The 11,333-nt window shown below is 53.3% G+C and overlaps 1 protein-coding gene across 2 annotated transcripts in view; it reads right to left on the bottom strand.

The window, feature by feature from the left end:
* Window positions 1-11,333, bottom strand: part of PRR5 (proline rich 5) — a 51,309-nt gene that overhangs the window by 28,815 nt on the left and 11,161 nt on the right. Inside the window, exon 2 of one of the 2 annotated variants that reach the window (XM_027854277.1) lies at window positions 7,328-7,415. The exons of the other annotated variant lie outside the window; for it this stretch is intronic. The gene's annotated coding sequence lies outside the window, so the exon portion shown is untranslated. The remainder of the gene's footprint in view (window positions 1-7,327; window positions 7,416-11,333) is intronic. 2 annotated transcript variants of the gene reach the window in all.

Genomic DNA, 11,333 nt, shown 5'->3' with positions numbered 1-11,333 from the left:
GGGGGGGGGCCACGATCAGGGAATGAGGCTGAGAAGCTGAGTTTATAAGCTCCAGCCAGGCTGGAGGGCACGTCCAAGGGTCGTGGCCAAGGGTCAACTTACTGAAGCTTCAGACTCAGAGGCCTGAGGCCTGGGCTCAGATCCCAGCTCTGACCAGAGCTCACTGATGACCCTCCTGGAAGCCTCGGTTCCACGTCCTACACCACACACAGAGCTTCAGCTGAAGACCACTTGGACGTCAGACCCCAAACAGGAGGCTCTCTTCACAAGACCCCAAGAACCAGCCTCTGGACCCTTTCTCACTACTGGGCATATAAACGTGGGCGTGGACGCCCAGCCTGGCCATGCTCGGAGACCCACAAAGCCAAGAGAGCAGAGCCTAATTCTAGCAGAAAGCAAATGTGGTGGGGAGGTCAGACTCCATGGAGATCAGGCGAAATCAGAAGGAACTTAGAACAATCAACTCAAGTCTGGGAGGGGCTTTAGAAGAGAGAAGGTCAAGGCTGAGAGGGGCCTTAGAACAGGGAAGGTCAGAGCTGGGAGGGGCTTTAGGACAGGGACCATCACATCAGAAAGGGAACTTAGAACCTAGAACATCACAATTTTGAGAGAACCCTTCATTTCCAGGGAAGAAACCCAAGTGTCAGAAGGGCCTACTGATTTCTCCATCTACTTCTCAGGAGGACAGGACCAGAACCCCAAATGTCCTGGCCCCCAGCCCACCTAGAACCTTTGTAAAATCTTTTTGAAAGCTGGATTCACAGGAGACCTTCAGCACATCCTGGAGCTGACTGGCCCCCACTGCCAGTGCCAAGAGGGGGGTGGGGCACAGGACAGGATGGGGCCACCGTGTCACTGGACGTGACTTCCATGTCGCTTGGCATGAAGGCTCACTGCCCTTTCAGCAGTGGAATAGAGTGGATGCAGGGCCGAGCAGTGGCAGGGCTGGCCCTGGAACTCAGCTCCCAGCGCTCCTGGTTCCACGCTCTGCCTCTCCTCCGCTGGCTCCCACCTGTGCCCACTTGCTCGTCATTAGAGGGCCTCTGTTAATGACCAGGGGAGGACTTGTCATCTCCATTCTAGAGATCTGGCACTCAGAACAGCCCCCCACCTGGGTTTTGGTGTTCCTGCTCTCCCTTTCTCCACCTCTGTCTATGGGACCTCCATCCACTCCTGGTGCATCAGAGACCTTGGCGTTATCTTTGACCCTTGCTTCTCCTTCTCCTGGATGGCAGAGCGTCAGTGGCTCCCATAACCTCCTCAGTCCAGTTTCATCTCCTTGCCTGGCACTCAAGGCCTTGCTCTTAAGCACCACCCCATCTTTCCAGCCTTCAATCATGTTGCTCCCTTCCATGAACTTGAGTTCAGTCAAAGGGGGTGTCTTCCTGACCTCTGAAGATGCAATAAGTGCTCTCAACTCTGTACCGTGTCCAGCCATGAAACCCAACTCCAATGCCAGTCCCCAGGGAAGTCCCCTTGTCTGACTTCCCATCACTCCTGGCCCGCCCCTCAGCATCCCATTGTGTTAGAGGGCCCTCTGATACAACCCAACAACAATATCATGAACTGGTGCTGCCCATGGCTGGATCCCATCCCCCCACCAGCCTGTGAGCCCCCGGAGGGCAGGGCGGGAGCTTTAGGCTAACCTTTCACTTCCCGCCTCTCCTCGCACTAGGGCTCAGCTCAGGCTTAGTAGGCTCTCCATACAGCTCCACATGTGTTGACTTTCATCCGAGTTTGAAGAACATCACCTCTAGGGGCTTGGTTCTCTCTTCTCTACTCTGTTCTCCTTTGTCCATGTCCTTGACCCACTCCCCCGGCTGCCCTGGGCCCCAGGGGTCTGTCTGCCCAGCAGCTGTACCCTCTGGTAGCTCTGCAGCCTGCTAAGAGCTGGCCTTTGGGAGCTGTGGAGCTGGATGAAAGGGCTTCCATCTGCTCAGGCCGAGGGAGCCAGGGGCCCTGCAGGGAGGGAGGCGGCCCTTGGAGTGACCAGAGTCAGAGGGGACCAAACTCTCCCTCTCTGTCTCATCCCTCCCTCCCCACTAAGGTATTGGGCCACAGGAGAAAGAATCATGACTGGCTCAGGGGACAAGGTCCGGATCCCCCCTGGGAGCGGTTATGTCATCTACAAAGTGGGGAGGGATTGGACTGGATGACCGTGAAGGTCCATTCTCTATGTCTATGAACCTAAAGGTGCTGGCCCTGGCCTCAGGAGCCCTCAGCTCAAATCTTGGCTGTTCCTGCTTGGGCTCGCTGGCAGCTGCTTCCCTGCAGGGGTGCTGGTGGAGCTCAGGGCCGGAAGCGGGGGCTCCCTCTGAAGTCCTGTTTAGGGAGCAGAGCCTTTGCCAGAGGCCAATCATCGGCATTGTTGTTGTTACGAATATTTCCACAGCACTTCCCAGCTGACACAGAACCTTTTTCTCACAGGATCTCAAGGAGGTAGGGAGAGTGAGCATCGTTATATCATGCGCAGGCTAGAGGCCCCTACTTCTCCCCACTATGTGCAGGTAAGCACAGGCTGGCTGAGCTCCTTGGGGGCAGGGCTAATGGGCAGTCAGCTGGTAAACAAGCATTTAGGCACCCTAATTGGTGTGAGGGCTGGGCTTGGCACTGGGAAGACCCAGGTCAGAAGGCAGATTGTTCCTGCCCTATTCCTGGGCTCTCACTTATCCACCTCTGTTTCCCCTCCTCCTGAGTCCAGGGCCCACCCACCCTCTCCCCACTAGTAGGCTGTCATCCAATGGCCTCCAGGATGGGGTTCCCAGGCTCAGGATTTTGTCCTCCGGCAGTTATCCTGGGGGGATATATATCCAGCTTTCCCAATACGAAAGTATTTGGAAACACTCCCAAAGGCAGGTGACTGCCACCTGGGATAGTCTGTCCTCAGCCCTCATCCTTCTCCCCCTCTCTGTGGCTTCTGACACTGCTGACCACCCGTCTGTCTGCCGGCACACTCTCTCCTCTCTGGGTCTATGGGATGCTATTTTCTCCTGGCTCTTCACCCTGAGTGACCTCTCCATCTTGGTCTCCAAATTGTGGTCCCTGACCATGGAGACTCCACAAGGTCCTGCCCTGGGTCCTCTTCTCATCTGCTTTTCTGTCCTCTCCTTTCTCAGTGACCTCATTAGTTCCCATGGGTTTAATTGTTACCCTGACATAGGCAACTCCTAAGCCCAGTCTCTCCCCTGAGCTCCAAGCCTGAATCTTCAATGGACTGTTGAACATGTCAGACTAGACATTCAGAATGCTCAACTCCTCCAAAGCTGAGCTCCTTGCCCTGCCCCCTCAAGTTCTCACCTCTTCCAGGCTCCCCTAATACTATCCCAGCTGTTACCATCCTGCTCATCTCCTGGATTAGCCTTGACACCCCACACTCACATCCCAAGCCCATCAGCTGTCAGATCTTTCCCTCTCTCTACAACCTGTCTCGCATCTGACCCCTGCTCCCACAGCTTCCTTCTTATTAGTCCAGGCTCGCCTCTGACCTGGACTATTGGAACAGCCTCCTCACCTCAGGTTCCCACTGCCCAGCTCACTCTGCACACTGTGGCAGCCAAAGCATTCCTTCCTAGTGGAGATCTGACCATGTCACCCTCCTACCCAGTCTCCTCCAGTGGTTTCTTCTTCACTCCAGCAAGATAAACCCTCTATTCAGCTTTTAAAGCATGACACAGCCAGATCATTGGACCCTCCCTGTCCCTGCCTGCATTCTGCACTCCCAACCTGACTGACCTCTCTGCTTCATCTCCCCCCTCACGGCCTTTGTACTGGGCATCCTTCATGCCTGGGGTGCATGCCCCTCCCCACCTCCACCACAGTCTCCTAGAATCCAAGCTCTCTTTTCCTTCAAGGCTCAGGTGCCCTTCCCGATCTCCTCCCTCCTTCAATCACTAGTGCCCATCCCCTCCCCCCAGAACTATCTGGCTTTCACCACTTTGCATATATTTGCATAAATGCACTTCCTCCTTTTTTTTTTAAACTTTCTGTATCCCTCATTGCGACATTAGTTCCCTGACAGCAGGGATGGCTTCATTCTTGGTCCTCAGGGCCCCGCACCATTATCCACCTGAGATGCTCAGTAAATGCCTGATGACTGATCTTCTCCACAGCCTGGCCCTCAGCTGACCCAGGCCAAGTGCAGTCCATGTGTTAGTTATCTCTTTGGACCCTCCTAGAGGTGGCCTGAAGACAGGCCGGCTTGTCCCTCTTTCACACGTGAGGAAAATGGCCCAGGGACCCCCCACCCTGATCCACTATAGCACAGCTGTCATCACTGAAGGTGTTTGAGCAGAGGGCTGATAGGCCACTTGCTAGGATGCGGCATGGGGGCTTCTGGCATTGGATGGATGGATGGATGGATGGATGGATGGATGGATGGATGGGCAGGTGGACAGACAGATGAATGGATGGACAGACAGATGGATGGATGGACAGACAGATGAATGGACAGACAGACGGATGGATGGATGGATGGATGGATATGCAGACAAATGAATGGATAGGTGGATGGACAGATGGATAGATGAGCAGGTGGACAGACAGATGGACAGATAGATGAGTGGATGGACAGATGAACAGATAAATAAGTGGACAGACAGATGAATGGATGGATGGATGGATGGATGGATGGATGGGCAGAGAAATGGATGGACAGATGGATGGATGGAAAAAATGACCTCCAAGATCTTCTCTGCACTCAAGGATTCTATACATCTATGAGTCAGAGATTCTCTGAGTCTAAGAGACTAATGTTCTATGAGTTTGAGTCTAAGGTTCTATGAGCATAAGATTCAAACATTTTCTGAGCCTAAGACAGGGATGATTTTGATATTCCACGAATGTAAGATTGGACAGTTGGGAAATTCCATGAGCCTATGACCCTCTGAACCTAAAATTCAATTCTAATCCTCCATGGATCAAGAGTCCAGGATTTTCTATGAGACAAAGAGTCAGTGGAGCCTGGATTCTCTGAGCCTACAATTCAATGACTGCAGGGTCTGAAGAGTCTGGGAGGGAAAAGCGATACTTCTTCTCTAAGGTGGTTGATTCTGCCAGACTCAGGGTCCATGTGCCTCCATTGAAACTGGCTGTGATCCCGGCTTCCTACAAGAGCCTCCCTGCTTCAGAGGAATAAGCTGTCACTTTGAATCACTCGGTGAGTTCAGGTTCTGAAGAACAGGAGGTGTGTGTGTGTGTGTGTGTGTGTGTGTGTGTGTGTTTGTGTGTGTTGGGGTTTTTTTAATCTCCTTCAGTTCAGCTCATCTCAATGGCAGATGACAAAAAAAAAAAAAGGTGATAAAATAGCAGTGAGATTTTAGAGTGAGCAGTGCTGAGCTGAGCTTGGCTGCTCCAGGCAGCTGTTCCCCATCTGTGGTTCACAGACATTCACAATCTGCCCTCCAGAGCTCCCCAGGGGCTCCCCCACGCCAGCGTGATATCTGTGTTCTCTGGCTGGGGATTTAAGCGGGTAACTTGGATTGGCCTTGCTGTCTCCTATGAACCCAAATTGTCACTTTTGAAGTCCCTTAGAAGTGACAAAAGATGGGAGGTCAGGCAGAGGCCTAAAGCTGACCTAAAACAGATGGAGTATCCTGGGAGGGTGACAGGCAGAAAGATAGGGTGCGGGAGAGAAGGTGCAAACTCTCCTGGGCCCAGAGAGTGGGTGACTGTCCTAGCCCACACCTTGTGCCCACCCTGCCAGAGGTGGGGGATTCAGTCCAGAGGAGGCTTGGAGACTGGGACCCTCAAGTCTAACCTGCTGGGTTTACAGGCACAAAAGGCTCACCTGGCCGCTAATGCAGGCGTCTCCTCCTCTGTAAAGGGGAGATGATAATATTTGCACCACGGGCTCCAATGGTAGATAGGGAGCTCGAAAGAGATCAGGGAGGTGTTCAAGTGCTTTTCCAACCTACAGGGGGCAGATGATGGTGGTGGTGATGGCAACAGACACTCACATGCAAGGCACTTTCCAGGACTTACCCCTCCCCCTCCAATTCCCTTTCTCTCTCCCAGGCTTGCTTTCTCTGTAAAACAGGTCATTAAAGGAGATTCTCTCTCAGGTCCCTCTCGGCCTTAAGTATGAGGCATTTGCTCTAAGGCCGGAGAAACCTCGGTGTGCTACGTCCTAAGGTGCCCCTCCACCCCGCCAATTCTGACATTCTCGGTTGTCGGATTTCCCCCAGAACTGACATTCTAGGTTCCCATTTAAGACAGCAAAGCCCCACAATGTGACTGCTTAGTTTTGGTTCCTCCTGCTGTCATTAGGATCTTCAAGGAAAGCTGCTCTTGCTCTGGGACATCTTCCTGTGCATTTAATTTACAGATCAAGCAGCTCTTCCCAGGGGGCTGCACTCCCAGAGACCATCTGCAAGCAGACACAGACACAGATGAAGGCATGCACACACATGTGCACACACGCACACACACATGCACACACGCACACACACACCCCTATTGGGATCAGGATCACTGTGGTGCCAGGGGCCAGCAAGGTTTGTATCAAGGGGCAAGGAGGTCTCTAATGCTGCCAGTGAGAGTCAAGTCTCAAGGAGTCAACCCCTGAGCCTTCGGGATCTGTAGCCACGCTGCCCAGTAAGCCCAAGGAAGCTTCCCCTAACCTTGGCCTCCCCCTCATCACCTAATAGACTGCTCTGCCCACTGCAGGCACTGATCTGATGATGCAGCTGAAGAGAACAGACTCTCTGTGACCTCAGGAGGGGCCCCGGGGCCCATCCACAAACAGGCATCCTCCCATCCCATCTGAGGGCAGATGTGTCCCTGGACTGCCACGTGCTCTTTGGGTGGCTGAGAGCTACCAGCCACGACCTCCGGAGAGGTGAAGGGGGTCATCAGGCTGGGCCCCTGCCCCCTAATCTCTAGCCGAGAGCTGTCAGCCTGAGTGACCTTGGGCACATCTCCCCTTCTTAGCACATCGGTTTCCTCAACCATTCAATGAGGGCTAGACTCAATTCCCTCCTGTCTTTAAGTCCCAGTGCCTCCTCTGTGAGCTTCAGTCTCCTCATCTGTAAAATGGGGTTACTAAATGTTTCATGCCTTTGTCACAGGTAAAGCAGCTCTAGAAAAGAGACATGCTCAAACAGGGCTCCTCAGAGGGAAGCGGGGGCTCTCCCAGGTCAACACAGGCAGCGAGCCTTGAACGTGGGACTGGAACCCTGCTGTTCTGCTCCCAGTCCTCTGCTCTCCTGCCATGAGGGCTTCTGGACAGAGGGAGACAGCACATCCTCTGTGGGAGTCTGGCTGTACCTCAGGGGCTAGGGCCCTTCAACAGGAGACCCCTGTGTCACCCCCGTGTCCCCACTGGCCTCACCTGCTCAGGGGCTGCAGGAGTCTGGCAGAATCTTGGTCAAGGGGAGCCTGAGAGGGAACGGCCACACCTGCCGAGGCTGACGGTGGCCCTGGAGAGGAAGGAAAGCACAGGGCTTGAGGACAAGAAGGACCAAGCGGACCTTGGTAAGAAAGTAGATTTTATTGATGTCTTTGGTTTTAATAGCCCAGGAATGTGAGGGGAAAGGCTCTCCTCACCTGCCCTCCCCCATATGACCTTCTCCTGTAACAAAAGAAAAAGGAAGGATGGAAGGAGGGAGGGAGGAAGGAAGGAAGGAGGGAGGGAGGAAGAAAGGGAAGAAGGAAGGAAGAGAGGAGGGAGGAAGGAGGAAGGAAGAACAGAAGAAGGGAGGGAGAAAGGAAGGGAAGGAGGGAGGGAGGAAGGAAGGAAGGAAGGAAGGAAGGAGGGAAGGAGGAGGGAGGGAGAAAGGAAATGAAGCCAAAACACTAACAATGATTAAATCTGGCCATGCAGATCTGGCCAAGTCTGTCTGGGTAGTTAGTGCTGTGTGACCTTGGTCTGGTCCTTTCACTGCTCAAGAGACCTCCAACATCTGGTACAATGACAGAGTCAGACCCGAGGGCCTCTGAGACCTCTGAGGTTCTACCCTTAGAAGGCTGGGGAGGTGCCAGTGAGAGGCCATTTCATTATCTGGTTCTGGCAGCATTCTGGGCCTGCCCATTCCTCAGCTCAGCCACCTTTCCACTGACATTGCAGAGGTCAATGTGTCTATGGCTCCTTTTCTCACATTTCTGACGTCCTCAGACTTGCCATTTCTCCATGCCCAACAATACTCATGAATCTGTGCCTGGCACACAGTAAGCACTCAGTGAATGCCATTGGCTGGCATTGGGATGGAGTGGCCAGGCAGCAGCATGGTTCCCCTCCCCCGGTCCCTTTTCGGCATCTGATCAGCCCTGTGGCAGTTTCTTCCTTTTTCCACCCGCCCAGTCTGTGGCAAGAGGGCATGGAGAGAGATCTGTGTTTTCCCAGGCTTTTGTAATCCAGGAAGATAAGAGGAAGTTGGGAGGAATGAGAGTCAGAGGCCTGGCTCTGGCTTCCAGGCAGTTCAGGGAGAGAAGAGAGAACAGTGTGTGCGATGGGGAAGGACCCTTCAAATCAGCAGCTTCCTGGGCCAAGGAAAGAGGAATCCTGAAGCCCGAGATGGGGAGCTGTGGGTCCCCGCAGCAGGTATCACTGGGTAGGGCTGTCCTCTGGGAGACAGAGAAGGACACACCTGACAATTGTTCACCATGTCCAGCCTTAGGTCTCCCTAGTAGGGAGTAGGATGGCGAGTAGGGGAGGAGGAAGTAAGTGTAAAATGGGAACGGCCCTCCTTAAAGAACGTCTTCTATGGAGGCCCAGCCTCCTGAAGTGGAGGTTAAGTGGGGCACACCTATTATATCCTGGGGAAGTTTATAGAATCATCCATCTGAAGCAGGAAGGGGCTTCAGAAGCCAAGGAGCACAAGGTAGGAGGAGGCTTAGAATAGGAAGGTCAGAGCTGGGAGGGACCTTGGAACAGGGGATGGCAGAGCTAGGACACAGAAGATGGAATGCTAGAGCAGAAATAACCCTTTGAATACTTTCCATAGAATGTTATCCTCGGCTAAATCCATCTTATCTAAACCCCATCTTTTACAGCTGAGAAAACTGAGGGCCAGAATGGAAATGGGATTTGTCCCAGGTCACAGGGAAAGTGAGTGGTTCAGCCAGTTGAGGGAATCCAGGGTTTTCTGTTGTTGGTTTGGTTTCCATTACAACCTGGATGAACACAAATGCCCCTCACCCTAAGAGGCCATGCCCAGGACAGCAAACAGTGTCCCAAACACAGGGTACCTCAGGGGACCCTGTCCTCGGCAAGTAGCAACCAAGGACTTGACCTCTCTGGATCTCTCCTTTATTGTGAAATGAGGGTACTCATAGTTGGTCTGCCTGACTCAGAGGGCTGACATGAGGCTGGAACATACCAGACTGGGATGGGAGCCAATTGTCAGGGACTCAGCTGGCGTCTAAGAGAAAGGAGCTAATTGGAGTAGAAACTCCCTGAGGACAGGGACAGCCTCCCTCTGGCCCTCAGCAGGCACTCAATCACTGCTGGCTGGATGGGAAAAAAAAGGAAGCTCTTGGGCTGGGAGTGAATGGGAATCAGTCCTTCCCTTTTACACAGGGAATGTTTTATGCAGTTGATAATTAATGCTTACTGAGTTGCAGTGACTGCCTGAAACGATCAGAGCCAGGACCAGCAAGCCAGGGCATCACTTGGGGAAGAGGTTTTTGAAGACCGAGGTCCTGAGTGAGGCAGGGCCTTAAATCACGGGCAAGCCCAGGAAGTGAAGAGGACAAGGCCAGGCTCCACATTCAGATGGCTCGAGGCACAAAGGGGAGGCAGGGCCCCATTGTCCCTGTGGGTTGCCAGACAGGCCCAGAGCACCCCTGCCTGCAGAGCCTGAGTCCCTGAAAAGGAGGTGACTCTGCAGAGCGACTGGTCTGCTGTCCATTGCCTGGAATGCTGTGCTCAGATGTGGGGCCATGGACAAGGCGGAGGGTAGTGAGCAGGTAGTGAGCTGGGGAAGCAGGGTGCTCATGCTTGTCCTCTCCTGCCTTGGCACCCTCCAGAATTGAGACCTGTCAGTCCTTGGCCTTCATCCTTGGCAGACTCAAGGAGGGACACTTCTGGCCTTCAAGGGGAAGGGTGTCAGGCATCGCCCACGACAGGAGAGCCCCTGAAGGCCTGCCCAGTAGATTGACAGAAGTGGGATCTGAACTCAAGGTCTCTGGCTCCTAACAGACCCCCCACTTCACACCCTTCCCTCCAATGTGGTCCCAGCCTCAGGGCTAAGGCGGATTTATTAAGGAGTGAGGGGTAAAAAAAGCAAGTGCAAGGAGTTTTCTTGGATGGACCACATGCCTCAGTCCAGTCTGACTGCCTCCTCCCCCGGCTCTGACCTTCCCCTGCTTTAGCTGTGGAGGGTTCACAAGGAGAAATATCTGAGCACGGGCAAAGGTGTCCTCTTTCCTCTCTGCGGTGAGCTTCCACCACATTGTTAAGGGTCGAAACAGTTCTCTGAAAACCAGTGAATTGTGTGGGTTTCCTGTACAAGTCCTAATCCTCCCCCCACTGAGAGCTCAGGGCGCTGAGCGAAGGGCCCCTCAGCCTTGAAAGAAGGGTTGCTTGATGAGGACAGACAGTTGGATCCTCCCCCCACACTCACACCATGGAGCCGCCTGAAAGCTTTGGGACTAGCACCAAGCTGAGCCCCACGCTGGTACCTAACAACAAAGAAAGAGCAGTTTAGCCAGGGAAGCATTCACACCCAGACACAGAGGCTCAGTGCCAGCAACACTGGACCTGGCAGGTCATCTCCTGAGACCTGGAAGGCAACCTCAAAGGCCATTTCATCCAGCTTTTCCATAATCCAGGGCTCCTCATTCAGTGAAACTGCTCTCTCCAGTGTTACCAATGATCTCTTCATAGCCAAACCTAGTGCCTTTTCTCAACCTTCATCTCTATACAGATGAGCCCCAGATCTCTACATCTAGCCCTAGGCTCTCTCCTGGGCTCCAGGCCTGAATCACCAACTGCATCTTAGACATCTCCGCCGAGATTTCCTGTAGGCATCTCAAGCTCAACATAACCAAATCGGAACTGAGGCCTAAACCCTCCCCTCTTCCCGGTTTCCCTCTTACTGTAGAGGACACCACCATCCTCCCAGTCCCACAGGCTCCTACCCTAGGAGTCGTCCTGGATTACTCTATCTCTCATCCCCCCCATCCAAGTTGTTGCCAGGGCCTGTCAATTTCACCTCTGTAACATCTCTTGTCAATTTCACCTCTGGATCCTTTCTTATTGATTTCACCTCTGAGCCTTCTCTCTTCAGTTTCACCTCTGCAACATCTCTTGTCTGATTTCTCCTTTGCAGCATCTCTTGTCTGATTTCTCCTCTGCAACACCTCTTGTTGGATTTCACCTCTGCAACACCTCTTGT

This window comes from Vombatus ursinus, unplaced genomic scaffold, assembly GCF_900497805.2.
Source record: "Vombatus ursinus unplaced genomic scaffold, bare-nosed wombat genome assembly UNPS02010394.1, whole genome shotgun sequence".
Lineage (NCBI taxonomy): Eukaryota > Metazoa > Chordata > Mammalia > Diprotodontia > Vombatidae > Vombatus > Vombatus ursinus.
Note: the sequence above shows the minus strand (reverse complement) of the source record. Positions and strands in the feature narration are given on the sequence as shown.